At 45.8% G+C, this 14,489-nt stretch overlaps 3 non-coding genes across 3 annotated transcripts; all 3 read left to right on the forward strand.

The window, feature by feature from the left end:
- The first annotated feature begins 7,985 nt into the window (after positions 1-7,985).
- Positions 7,986-8,149, forward strand: LOC119939741. The gene has a single exon (XR_005454705.1). It is a non-coding gene; the product is annotated as a U1 spliceosomal RNA (small nuclear RNA).
- A 2,210-nt stretch (positions 8,150-10,359) lies between these two features.
- Positions 10,360-10,523, forward strand: LOC119939831. Its single transcript, XR_005454793.1, has one exon. It is a non-coding gene; the product is annotated as a U1 spliceosomal RNA (small nuclear RNA).
- Positions 10,524-14,077: 3,554 nt separating this feature from the next.
- On the forward strand, positions 14,078-14,244 carry LOC119939842. The gene has a single exon (XR_005454804.1). It is a non-coding gene; the product is annotated as a U1 spliceosomal RNA (small nuclear RNA).
- The last annotated feature ends 245 nt before the right edge of the window (positions 14,245-14,489 follow it).

Raw genomic sequence — 14,489 nt, forward strand, 5'->3', positions numbered from 1 at the left:
TTCCCAAGCGCTTAGTCCAGTGCTCCGCACATAGTAAGCGCTCAGTAAATACGATTGATGATGATGATGATGATGATGAAGTACAGTCAATCAATCGTATTTATTGAGCGCTTACTGTGTGCGGAGCACTGGACTAAGCGCTTGGGAAGTCCAAGCTGGCAACATATAGAGACGGTCCCCACCCAACAGCGGGCTCACAGTCTAGGAGGGGGAGACGGAGAACAAAACCAAACATACTAACAAAATAAAATAAATAGAATAGATAGGTACAAGTAAAATAAATAAGTAAATAGAGTACTAAACATGTACAAACATATGGACATATATACAGGTGCTGTGGGGAAGGGAAGGAGGTAAGATGCGGGGGATGGAGAGGGGGAAGTTGGCAACATATAGAGACGGTCCCTACCCAACAGTGGGCTCACAGTCTACTATGTGCAAAGCACTGTTCTAAGCGCTGGGGGGGATACAGTGTGATCAGGTTATCCCACGTGGGGCTCACAGTCTTAATCCCCGTTTTTACAGATGGGGCATTTGTTGACAAATGACATTAACAAATGATGGCATTTGTTAAGCATTTACTATGTGCAAAGCACTGTTCTAAATGCTGGGGGGGGTACAGTGTGATCAAGTTGTCCCACGTGGGGGTCACAGTCTTAATCCCCGTTTTTACAGATGGGGCATTTGTTAACAAATGACATTAACAACTGATGGCACTTGTTAAGCGTTTACTATGTGCGAAGCACTGTTCTAAGCGCTGGGGGGGATGCATTGTGATCAAGTTGTCCCACGTGGGGCTCACAGTCTTAATCCCCATTTTTACAGATGGGGCATTTGTTAACAAATGACATTAACAAATGAAGGCATTTGTTAAGCGCTTACTATGTGCAAAGCACTGTTATAAGCGCTGGGGGGGATACAGTGTGATCAAGTTGTCCCACGTGGGGCTCACAGTCTTAATCCCCGTTTTTACAGATGGGGCATTTGTTAACAAATGACAAATTACCTTAACAAATGATGGCATTTGTTAAGTGCTTACTATGTGTGAAGCACTGTTCTAAGTGCTGGGGGGGATACAATGTGATCAAGTTGTCCCACGTGGGGCTCACAGTCTTAATCCCCGTTATTACAGATGGGGCATTTGTTAACAAATGACAAATGACATTAACAAATGATGGCATGTGTTAAGTGCTTACTATGTGCAAAGCACTGTTCTGAGCGCTGGGGGGGATACAGTGTGAGCAAGTTGTCCCACGTGGGGCTCACCGTCTTAATCCCCGTTTTTACAGATGGGGCATTTGTTAACAAATGACAAATGACATTAACAAATGATGGCATTTGTTAAGCACTTGCTATGTGCAAGGCACTGTTCTAAGAGCTGGGGGGCATACAGTGTGATCAAGTTATCCCACGTGGGGCTCACAGTCTTAATCCCCGTTTTTACAGATGGGGCATTTGTTAACAAATGACAAATTACCTTAACAAATGATGGCATTTGTTAAGTGCTTACTATGTGTGAAGCACTGTTCTAAGTGCTGAGGGGGATACAATGTGATCAAGTTGTCCCACGTGGGGCTCACAGTCTTAATCCCCGTTTTTACAGATGGGGCATTTGTTAACAAATGACAAATGACATTAACAAATGATGGCATGTGTTAAGTGCTTACTATGTGCAAAGCACTGTTCTGAGCGCTGGGGGGGATACAGTGTGATCAAGTTGTCCCACGTGGGGCTCACAGTCTTAATCCCCATTTTTACAGATGAGGTAACTGGTGCTCAGAGAAGTTAAGTGACTTGCCCAAGGTCACACAGCAGACTTGTGGTGGAGCCTGGATTCGAACCCCTGACCTCTGACTCCAAAGCCCGGGCTCTTTCCACTGAGCCACGCTGCTTCTCAAACAGGCCAAGGCAAACTTCCTAGACTGTGAGCCCACTGTTGGGTAGGGACTGTCTCTATATGTTGCCAGCTTGTACTTCCCAAGCGCTTAGTACAGTGCTCTGCACACAGTAAGCGCTCAATAAATACGATTGATTGATTGATTCAAACGGCCGTCCCGTCTGGGGAAGACGGTGGTTGTTGGGGAGGTCCGCGTTGAGAGGAAGCCGGTTGGGTTCAAAATAAAATAAGAAAAGAAGACGTGGTTAGCCCTAAGCCTGGCCAGAAGCGTGACAGAGTATGGCACTAAATAAGGGAATCGCATCAGAAGTGAGGGTGGGGCCTCGGTTCTAGAAGCTTCGGACCGAGCCCCTGCCCTGAGAAATTGGATAATAATAATGTCATCCCATCGTATTTATTGAGCGCTTACTGTGTGCGCTTACTGTGTACTAAGTGCTTGGGAAGTACAAGTTGGCGACATATAGAGACGATCTCTACCCAACAACGGGCTCAGACTGAGCCCTCTCCCCCTCCTCCCCATCCCCCCCGCCTTACCTCCTTCATCATCATCATCATCAATCGTATTTATTGAGCGCTTACTATGTGCAGAGCACTGTACTAAGCGCTTGGGAAGTACAAGTTGGCAACATATAGAGACAGTCCCTACCCAACAGTGGGCTCACAGTCTAAAAGGGGGAGACAGAGAACAAAACCAAACATACTAACAAAATAAAATAAATAGGATAGATATGTACAAGTAAAATAAATAAATAAATAGAGTAATAAATATGTACAACGATATATACATATATACAGGTGCTGTGGGGAAGGGAAGGAGGTAAGATGGGGGGATGGAGAGGGGGACGAGGGGGAGAGGAAGGAAGGGGCTCAGTAGGAAGGAAGGGGCTCCTTCCCCTCATTCATTCATTCATTCAATTGTATTTATTGAGCGCTTACTGTGTGCAGAGCACTGTACTAAACGCTTGGGAAGTACAAGTTGGCAACATATAGAGACGGTCCCTACCCAACAGCGGGCTCACAGTCTAGAACTGTGAAGCAGCGTGCTTGGAGAAGCAGCGTGGCTCAGTGTAAAGAGCATGGACTTTGGAGTCAGAGGCCATGGGTTCAAATCCCAGCTCTGCCAATTGTCAGCTGTGTGACTTTGGGCAAGTCACTTAACTTCTCTGGGCCTCAGTTACCTCATCTGTAAAATGGGAATTAAAACTGTGAGCCCCCCCGTGGGACAACCTGATCACCTTGTAGCCTCCCCAGTGCTCTGCACATAGTAAGCACTTAAGAAATACCATTATTATTATTATTATTAGAACATCACCTGTATATAGGTATATATGTTTGTACATATTTACTACTCTACTTATTTTACTTGTACATATTTATTCTGTTTATTTTATTTTGTTAATATGTTTTGTTTTGTTGTCTGTCTCCCCCTTCTAGACTGTGAGCCCGCTGTTGGGTAGGGACCGTCTCTAGATGTTGCCAACTTGTACTTCCCAAGCGCTTAGTACAGTGCTCTGCACACAGTAAGCGCTCAATAAATACAATTGAATGAATGAATTCACACACACACACACACACACACCCGCCCCAGAAAAGCCTAAATGGTTCTTAAATTGAAACCTTATCTGTTAATGGTTTAACTCAAGTAGATATCTCTCTACTTGAAGAGCTGGGACTAGAACCCAAACCTTCCGATTCACAGAGCCATGCTCTTTGCACTGGCCACGAGCCATATCAATCAATCAATCACTAATATTCATTGAGCACTTACTGTGTGCAGAGCACTGTACTAAATTCTTGGAAGAGGACAGTAGAACAGTGGTTAGAGAAAAGGGGAACCCCGGACCCTGAGAAGGGCGCTCACATTTTGAGATGATAATAATAATATTAATAATAATAATAATGGCATTTGTTAAGCGCTTACTATGTGCAAAGCACTGTTCTAAGCGCTGGGCACTGTTCAGATGTTTCATTCTGTGGGTTCTGTAAGGGCGGTTATGGGTGGTACCTATCATTCATCTACTCTAAGTAGAAAGTAATAACTTTAATTGATTTTTCTCCAGTTGAAGGACATGAGTGGTTTAATTGAAGCTCTGTGAGCTATGTGGGTTATGAAGAACAATTTGCGACATCTGACAGATATTGTCACTCTGCCATTGTCTGACCACAATCAATTAATCAATCATATTTATTGAGCACTTACTTTGTGTAGAGCACTGTACTAGGTGTTTGGGAGAGTATGATAAAACAGAGTTGGAAGGTATGTTCCCTGCCTACAGTGAGCTAACAGTCTTACCTGCAGCCCCATTTTCATTGTATTAATTCTCTTCATGATTACTTTCCTATCATAACATCTTAAAAAGTAATGTGTATAAAAATTGTCAGCTTGATTGTTTATCATGGACTTTCCATGCAGTGAAGATACATCGGCATTAAAACTGGATTGCAACCTTTTCTCTGAGGTTTTAACTCAAATTTCCCAGAGAGAGTTACAGTAAAGTTGTGTGAAGACAATTCTGAGGGGATCTAAAAATGTGTTGTCTGTATTGATGAGATTTACAATAACCAAACTGGTTACAAAAATAATATAAAATACCTAATCAGAGGGATGTGCTGCAGTAGCATATCAAACTCTGTCAGTCATTGAAGATATTTCACTAAACAATAGTGTAAAAATCGAGAATTAAAAATAAGTGACCTTTTGTAAAAACCAGGAAAGATTTCACAGTCAGAAAAAAATGCAGTTTGGGCGGGAAGGGAGAGAAAGATGAGCAGGAGTGTATTCTCAAAGTAGAAACCTTTATGGACTGGAAATCTGAGGTCCAGACCAGTTCAAAATTTTTCCTCCAGGCAAACCTCATTGAATCCTCATTGCTCTGGAAGTGAGCAACACCAAATTGGAAATTGATTTTACATATTGGAAGCTGCCTCACCAATTCAGGAAAACCCTCAAATTTGTGGAGTTTCTGTGTGTGATGCAGTCGTCTAGCCCACTGTGGTATGCGTCCCTGGCTTGAAATCTTTCCCAAATGAGGATGCCCCTGTGAAAAGTCTGGTAGCCTTCTGAGGCCACGTGAACCCAACTGGATTTAGTTTCATGTTGGCTCCACTCAGACCCACTGATTTGCCTGCGTTGGTCATCAGCTTCACCCTCAATTTTCAAGTCAGAATATCCAAAAGATAGTCACGAGATGTTATTCCCCTCCGAACCTCGCCAGCCACCACCTTATATCTCCTAGATCCTCAAAGCAGCACACTGGCTCTTCCCAAGAGACCAAGGTGTCAACTAGCTCTGCCATCTGTAATTCAGCCAAGCAATATAGGAGGTCAAATAAAAAGTCTGTTCCGAAAATAATACCTCCAAGGCATTTACAATGAGCATTTATCTACTCTCTGCACAGCCCCAATTCCCAGCCCCTGTTTAACTCCTGAAGAGTCAACAGGAATAACATCCTTCCAGAATGGCAATATAAATACATTCTAGTTGCACCAACTGGAAGAAATGCTGTATGTTACCTTACAAAAGTCAACTATTTTGAAACAGTTCATACTGTTGGAAGAAGCTAGGGGCTATCTTGAAGTAACAAATTGTTTTTTAATAATAATAAGGACGGCATTTATAAAGCGCTTACCATGTGCAAAGCACTGTTCTGAGCACTGGGGAGGTTACAAGGTGATCATGTTGTCCCACGGGGGCTCACAGTCTTAATCCCCATTTTACAGATGAGGTAACTGAGGCCCAGAGAAGTTAAGTGACTTGCCCAAAGTCACACAGCTGACAATTTGCAGAGCTGGGATTTGAACCCCTGCCTCCAAAGCCCGTGCTCTTTTCACCGAGCCATGCTGCTTCTCCTAGACCTTTGTAAATTGGCCATATAGTTTTCCTATAATGCAGATGTGGTGTTCTTGTAAATTTGCCCACTGTCTACTTGGTACTTTAGACTGGGGTAGACCCAAAGAGAAATCCACCTGCTTAAAATATTAAATGTACTTTAATTCACTTATGCTCACTGTTTTTAGTAATGTTCATGTCCTCAGGTAGACAAAGTTGAAGAACCAAAAGAAAAAATAGATGTCTTCCCCATTTAGAATGTAAGCTCAGTGATTTTAATTTGGGTAATTTTCCCTGGCTTTTACTAGGTGCAATGCTTTGTTGATGGAAAAGTGCATAGTAAATCAAAAGGTAGTGGAGATCTTGAAAGACTGAGAGGTTATGTCATAATAATAAAAACAATACTACTAAAAATAGATCTTAAGTGCTTATGTGCCAAGCGCTGTTCTAAGCATTGGTGTAAATTCAAGTTCATCGGGTTGGACATAGTCCCTTTCTTACATGGGGATCACAGTCTAAATAAGAAGGATATCATGGATTAGAAGGTGTTTTCATGGCTCCTGAAATGTGTCCTAGGTTTTCAGTAAACAAAAAAAAATATGAACTGCAAAGTAAGAACCCACAAAAATTAGTGCTTGGGCATTAAAGGAATGAAAATGGTTGGAAGAGGGCCGAGCATGTGGTCGGCAAACGAGGTGTGGATGCCATGCTAAGGTCAAGATGGGAAATTCTTTCCTTATTGATGGCAGAATGGGCTGTAGCACTTGATGGCAGGCAATAATCCCGAATTACCGTTGGGGTAATCGGAGACCTAAGCATTTCATGTGTGTCGTCCAACCGTGGTGTCGTGTCCTGTGGCTAAGCACTCATACTTACCTGACCCCCTGTGCTCCGGCTGTGCTCACCCCTGTAATTTCCCCAACTGAGTGCAACTCAACCAAGTAATTTGTGGTACTGGGAGACTGCACCATGATATCTTGTTCTAAAGGTACATATGGGTATTTTGTTGATTTGAGAAGTTCATTACTTTCTAGGCACAAGTGTCAGTGTTTTAACCATGCCTTAGTTTAAGAAATTGAGACTAAGGGACTCAGCCAGCGCCTAGATTGCATGTTTGTGTGCTGTAGAGTACCATCTCTTTTATTCACTTAGTCGTGTTGATTGAATCCTTACCATATGCAGAACACTGTAGTAAGTACTTAGGAGAGCATAGTATAACAATAAGCAGGCACATTCCTTGCCCACAGGAAGCTTACAGTCCCTTTTTTCTTTTGAGGCCTTTTTAGATTGGGAGTTTTGAGGATTGAGCATGTGCAATTAAGAATTAATAGAAGAAAGAGTCTGGCCAGCAATGAGTTGATGAGATTTGTAGAAGAGCCTTGTGCATGCTGGAAAATGCTTCCACCACACTTTCAGTATTGTCATTTAAGTGACTTTGCAGAGGAGAGCAGCATTTTACTCGTAAATGTAGTGATTAAACAGCCCCATAGCAAATTATTTACGAGGTTGTAGTGTGAGTCTGTGCGCAGGCTAATTGAGCAGTTGTTGAGTGGTTAACTCTTACTTACCATGTTCACGTAGGTGTTTTTCCGAAGGTGAGGTTCGGTCCTTGTATTGGACCTCAAGTATGTTGACCCCTGACATTTCCCCAATTGGGGAAAACTCGACTGGATAATTTGTGGTACTGAGGGATTGCGATGGCCTGCTACGCTGACATGGTTTGAAGGAAAGACTTCCCATTACTTGCGGAAACTATCTATTTCCCTGCGGATTGATTTAGCTTGGAGGTTTAATTTAAAAGGGGGATCACATTCTGGTCGTAATGGAACTTGCTTGAGGTATTGTGGGTTAAGCATTTCCCGCCTGGGTGGCTCGCATTGCTCCTCCTTTGGTGTCATCCAGTTATTTCTCCTGAAGTTGGGAGGTTTCGCGAAGGAGAGGGAAGGAAAGGTAGTGCGCATGCGCCTTAAGGAACCGGGCGGAGGCTGGGAGGAGCCGAAGGCCCCGGTGGGTGACGTCACCACGAAGGCGGGGCATGGAGAGACGGGAGCGCTGTGCATCCTGGGAAATGACCTGCCCATCTTCTCGTTGATGGGATTTACGGGTTTTGTTGGGGAGAGCAGCCGTTCTCGTTTAGGCAGAGTGGTAGCACAGGCCCACACCAAGTGACATGTGAATTCCGCCGCCTTGTGTCATAGGAGACATATGTGTACAGCGCCTTGCTGGACATGGCGCCCTGTCTTAGAAGTAGAATAACTCATACTTACCTGGCAGGGGAGACACCATGATCACGTAGGTGGTTTTCCCAGGGTGAGGCTCCGCCATTGCACTCCGGCTGTGCTGACCCCTGCGATTTCCCCAAATGCGGGAAACTCGACTGCATAATTTGTGGTAGTGGGGGACTGCGTTCGCGCTCTCCCCTGATTCGCAAGTATAAGAGTAGATTGTCTTTGCCGTGCTTTCGCGGTTGCAAGGTTGCAGATGTAAAGATCTGTTAACTTTTTCTCCCTGCTGCTGGTTGGTTATCCGCGGTGGGATAAGACTTTTCGGGTAATACATGTTTTCCCAGTTGCTGTCATTGCGTCTTTGCCCTTGCCGTTTCGTTTGTTGCTTACCCGCGATTGGACAAGATTCTTCAGGCCTTATAGGTTTTCCCAATTATTGTCATCAGAGCGCGGAAGGACCCCCAAATGCGGGAAACTCGACTGTATAATTTGTGGTAGCGCCGGACAGCGTTCGCGCTGTCCCTTGTTTAGTACGACAATGAGATGAATCCTTTTTCTGTAGTGTGTGCTTGAAGGCTGGCTGTTAATGGGAGGCGTGGTTTTGTGATGAGAAGCTGAGAAACTCCCACGTAAATACAATTTGCAATTAATTTACAATTTATTAATGCTTTTAGAAAATAAATATTTTCTACGTATTTGATTCGTTGTCCTCGACCAGCGTGTTTAGTTTATTGCGTCCTTGTCATCTTCCAATTCAGTGTTACCAAAGTAGGGGAGAGAACTAGAGGAACTCGACTGCATAAATCTGTGCCACTTTCTGAATTCTGCTGGCAAGTAAACTCCTTTCATCATTGGGAGTGCAAAGCCTAGTGAAGGATTTAGGGAAAGTTATCTACGGGTCAGGAAATTAACATAACTCAGGAACCCCTAGATAAGGCAGGAAATAGTTTAATCCAACAAATTAGCTCTAAAGCCAAACTAGACCTCAGTTGGCCTGTTAGTCAAAAAGGAAGTGTGACAAAGGGGAGACAGATGGGAATTGTCTCATGTGCCCGTTAAAATGTGAAAAGTCTGCTGCCTCCCTCTATTTATTTTAATTGTACATAGTTATCCTATTTTATTTTGTCAATATGTTTTGTTGTCTGTCTCCCCCTTCTAGACCGCGAGCCCACTGTTGGGTAGGGACCGTCTCTATATGTTACCAATCTGGACTTCCCAAGCGCTTAGTCCAGTGCTCTGCAGACAGTAAGCGCTCAATAAATACGATTGAACGAATGAATGTCCGTCGATGACAATCCCCTTCCTTCAATGCCTTATTGAAGGCCCATCTCCTCCAGGAGCCCTTGGCAGACCAAGCCCCACTTAGCTCTTCTCCCCCACTCCCTAGTGTGCCCCCCTGACTTGCTCCCTTTCTTCATCCCTGGCCCCACAGCATTTGAGTATATCTGTAATTGATTTATATAAACATCTGTCTCCTCCTCTAGGCTGTAAGCTCGTTGAGGGCAGGGAACGAGTCTGATATATTGTTACGCTGTATTCTCCCAGCCGCATAGTAAATATTGAGCTGGCTGAATGGAGAGTACAGTCCTGAGCGCTTAGCAGAGTACAATATAGCAAAATTTGTAGAAACGTTTCCTGCCAATAACGAGCTGAGGGTCTAGAAGTCGAGGCTGAGAGGTGTTATTCTCCCCCTCCTAGACTGTGAGGCCACTGTTGGGTAGTGACTAGGCTTTGTTGTCGAAATTGTACTCTCCCCAGCGCTTAGTACAGTGCTCCGCCCACAGCAAGGGCTCACTAAATACGATTGAATGAATTGCATTTTAATACCATTTTAAAAATTTTGTACTCGTTATTAGCCAGGAGTTTTAAGGTGAGGAAAGATTGCTGAGCTCGTACCGAAAGGAAAAGAGAAATGAAACAGAAACGAAACCAGAGCACGGAGTAAAATGTCTTCCCCTCTGGAAGCCATTTTGAGGCGTTGAAATGTAAAAATTTGTATGGCTTGGGGCCAGATCTGCCAGCTTTTTAGATCCATCCTTTTTGATTTTCATTCGTGGCCGTTAAAGGTTGGGGGTTTGAAGGTGAGGAAAGATTAGGGAGGGAGCTCGCAGCCGAGGAACAAAAGGAGGAGTAACGGCGCTGAATGGAGGAAAGGGAGCGGCGGGGGAGGAGCAGAGAAACGGAATATGGAGATGAGGGAACGCTGGGCATGCCGGCACGTTTTTCGCCAAATTCTGTTCGCTAGTATCCATTTTCAGGCGTTTCCTTTCATTTTTGATGCCGGTAGATGTAGCGTGCGGACAGGCTAAGAAGTTACTGAGCAATTATTTACCGTGGTGCCTTTGCCGAGCGTGGGTTAAAAGTGGGGTGCCTAGCGTGGGGTGGGCCCGTGGGGAGAGGTTCAAGTCATACTTACCTGGTAGGGGAGACACCATGATCACGTAGGTGGTTTTCCCAGGGTGAGGCTCCGCCATTGCACTCCGGCTGTGCTGACCCCGGTGATTTCCCCAAATGTGGGAAACCCGACTGCATTATTTGTGGTAGTGGGGGACTGCGTTCGCGCTCTCCCCTGGCTTACGAGTGTAAAAACAGAGTTACTTACGAGTTTCGCTGTATGAGTTGTTGCCTTTCACTGCATTGTAGTTTTAGTGTTGTTGCTGAAATCACCGTGGTAGTTTTTGGATAACTTCGTTTGGCGCGTATCTGTTGCATTTCGAAAGCAGAGAAGCAAGCATTTTACCCTTAAAGACCCGGTAGTAAACTGCCTAATTTTCCATAGCGAAGCACGACTTTCGTGCTCTCTCTTAGTATTCCGGTGCAAAAGCAAATTAATCCAGGCAATGCTAGTTCTTCAGTGAACTCTTCTTGCTCGGCCAAGAAGGAGGTCGGGCGCTCGTTCGCTTGGTGGTGTTTGGCGAGTTTCTTCATTTCACAGTGTTTCCGTTACCTACAAATTCAGTATCCCCAAAGTGGAGAGACACACACGCACCCGTGGGGGAGGTTGGAGAGGAGAGGAAAGGAAAGCCGTCGAGGAGCAAGCGGTGAAAGGAGCAGGTGGTAACATAGACGTTCGAGACGCGGGTCAGGGGATAAAGGCCCAGGGAAAGCGGGTGGGTTGTCAGAAGATTTGGGGAGGCAATTGAGAAACACGGTGGAGATTGCGGCTCTTCTTGTACATTTTTTAATTATCAATTCAAATGATAATATTTTCAATTCAATGTTGAAATATTTCAATATTTCAGTTTTCATCATTGGAAAAGAGGAGTCTTGGGGTCAGTTGTCCACCGTGGAGCCCGCCCATCTTAGCCAGCCGTTAAGTCCGCGGTCCCCGCCCGCTTTGGGGCGGCCGATGCTGCCGCAGGTGGTGACTCCAGGCCGAGGTTTACATCCCGTCGTCGAGTTTCCGCCCTCGGTGAGCCGTCCTCGGCTTCTAGCGGGACGGGCGGGTTTGGAGGGAAACCAGCAGGCCGCTCCCCGCCGCAGGACACGTCAGAATGATCACGTAGACGAGGTTGTCCGGCCGAGGCTCCTCTCCGGCGGTGGGGCCGGGCCCGGTGGCGCCCGGTGTCCAGAGCCGCCCCAGGAGGCGGCCGAGGAGGGTGCGGGCGACGGAGAAGGCGTTGGCGCTGCGGCCGGGCATGGCCGGAGGGAGGGAGAGACGGAGGGAGGGAGGGAGAGAGAGAGGGAGGGCTCTCCGTACGGCCGGCCGGCCGGCCCGCCCGCCGGGGCTCCTCTTCTCCGCCGACGGAAACTTTCCTCCGGGAGCCGCTATCGAAGAGCGAGCGAGCGAGCGAGCTGGGCCGGCAAGTCGGGTTTGTTGAAAGCGCTTGGAAAGTCCCAACCCGGTAAAGGGCAGGCAGGCTAGTAGAAGCAGGAGACCAGAGTCCGCACAAAACCAGCCCCACTGTGCCGCCGCTTCGCGATGCTGCTGCTTTTCTACCCCTAGAAGTGGGGGCGTGGCTTCCTGTTGGCCCCGTTCACGTTATTTCGGCCAATGCTACTCCGCCGACTTCGTTCCGTGGAGAAAAACTTAGTGTACATTTCGTAGCTGGGTACATTTCCTAGTGCACATTTCGGCTCAGTGTCCCTTTCGTAGTTGGGAAATGTCACAACAATGTGGTGGAATTGAAAGCAGTCCGAGCCTGACAGGCGCGGACTCGCAGTCTAATCTCGCCGTTGCCAATTCACTGTTGCAAACTATTCAACTTCTCTGATACTCAGTTCCCTGTTTTCCGAAACGGGGCCTCGCCGCCCGTTGTCTTTCTTAGTCTCAGGTCCCATGTAGACTGTGAGCCCCGTGTGGGACGGGGAACGCCAGACCTGGTTAACTTGTATCTACTCCGGTGTTGAGAACATACTTCACGAACACGTACTCAATGAATACAGCAGCTCTCGTAATGATAGCAGTGCTATTTCCCGGAGACTGCTTTGATGGATTGGGAGTTTTTAAAAGGATTTTATTTCTGAAAGTACTGAGCACGCAGATGAACGAGATAGTTTTTTGAAAAGGTCCTAAGCACTTACTGTAACAAATCCTTTCAGTTCTTCTTTTGCAACATTTCCCAAACGCGGGAAACTCGACTGCAGAATCTGTGGTAGCGGGGGACTGCGTTCATCCAGATGCGTTTCCGTGATTTTACGGGTCGTGTTTCCGTGCTTTTACGGGTCGTGTTTCCGTGGTTGCCATTTGGTGGCTTTCTGCGGTGGGATAAATCTATTCAGGTCTTGTGTATTCTGTTTCCCCAGTTATTGTCACCAAAGCGAACAAGCCCCCCCCCCCCCCCCCAAATGTGGGATAGTCAACCGTGTAATTTGTGGTTGTGGAGGACTCTCTGTCTCCGCACTTTTCACGAAATTTTCACGAATTTTCTCTACGGGTATTCCGTTGCAAAAGTGAGTTAATCCAGACAAAACGACAGAGTCCTTCAGTGTCCAATAATAAATCCCATTATTACTAAGTGGGGGAACGGTGCTTTGCACATAGTAACCAATGCCATTATTATTATTATTGTTAAGCGACCTGTCCAATAATGAATTAATAAATGCCATTATCATTATTATTAAGTGGGGGAACAGTGCTTTGCACATAGCGAGTGCTTAATAAATGCCATTATTATTATTATTAAGCGACTTGTCCAATAATAAATGCCATTATTAGTAAGTGGGGGAACAGTGCTTTGCACATCGTAAGCGCTTAATAAATGCCATTATTATTATTATTATTATGCGGGGGAACAGTGCTTTGCACATAGCAAGTGCTTAATTCATTTAAGTGCTTTGCACATAGCAGTGCTTAAGCAGTCCGAGCCTGACAGGCGCGGAGTCGGAGTCTAATCTCGCCGTTGCCGATTCACTGTTGCAAACTATTCAACTTCTCTGTGACTCGGTTTCCCCTTCTCCGAAACGGGGCCTCGCCGCCCGTTGTCTTTCTTACTTAGTCCCAGGTCCCATTTAGACTGTGAGCCCCGTGTGGGACGGGGAACCCCGGGCCTGGTTAACTTGTATCTACTCCGGTGTTGAGAACATACTTCGTCAACGCGTACTGAACGAATACCACAGCTCTCGTAATAATACCGATGCAATTTCCTGGAGACTGCTTTGATGGATTGGGGGTTTGGAAAAGGATTTTATTTCTGAAAGTACTGAGCACGCAGATGAACGAGATAGTTTTTTGAAAAGGTCCTAAGCGCTTTACTAGCACTTACTGTAACAAATCATTTCAGTTCTTCTTTTGCAACATTTCCCAAACGCGGGAAACTCGACTGCAGAATGTGTGGTAGCGGGGGACTGCGTTCGCGCCCTCCCCTAGTTTGGTGTTATAAGTTAAACGGAATTTTCATCTAGATGCGTTTCTGTGATTTTACGGGTCGTGTTTCCGTGATTTTACGGGTAGTGCTTCCGTGATTTTACGGGTCGTGTTTCCGTGCTTTCCATTTGGTGGCTTTCTGCGGTGGGATAAATCTATTCAGGTCTTGTGTATTCTGTTTCCTCAGTTATTGTCACGAAAGCGAACAAGGCCGCCCAAATGTGGGATAGTCAACCGTGTAATTGTTGGTAGTGGAGGAATCTCTGTCTCCGCACTCTTCACGGTATTTCACTCTCTCCGGGTATTCCGTTGCGAAAGTGAGAGTGAGAGGACAGTGCGAGTCCTTCGGTGATCCCGTAGGTGGTTTTCCCAGGGTGAGGCTCAGTCATTGCACTCGGGCTGTACTGACCCCTGCGATTTCCCCAAATGCGGGGAACTCGACTGCATAATTCGTGGCAGTGGGGGACTGCGTTCGCGCTCTCCCCTGTTTTGACGTTTAAAAGCAGATCCTACTTTTGAGTGGGTCTTTTGTAGTGCTTTTTCTGTGCATTTCTGAATGAACCGCTTTTTTGGGGGGTCCATTTGACTTTAGCCGATAGAGTTTTTTTACTCCAAAGGTATTATTAAATGTTGAAAATTGTTAAATGTTGAAAATTTTGATATGTTTAGTGCGCTAACTAAACAGTTGGGAGGGTGCTAGTGTAACATACACTTTCCATGCCTATGTCGATT

The sequence above is a fragment of the Tachyglossus aculeatus genome, chromosome 17 (genome assembly GCF_015852505.1).
Source record: "Tachyglossus aculeatus isolate mTacAcu1 chromosome 17, mTacAcu1.pri, whole genome shotgun sequence".
Lineage (NCBI taxonomy): Eukaryota > Metazoa > Chordata > Mammalia > Monotremata > Tachyglossidae > Tachyglossus > Tachyglossus aculeatus.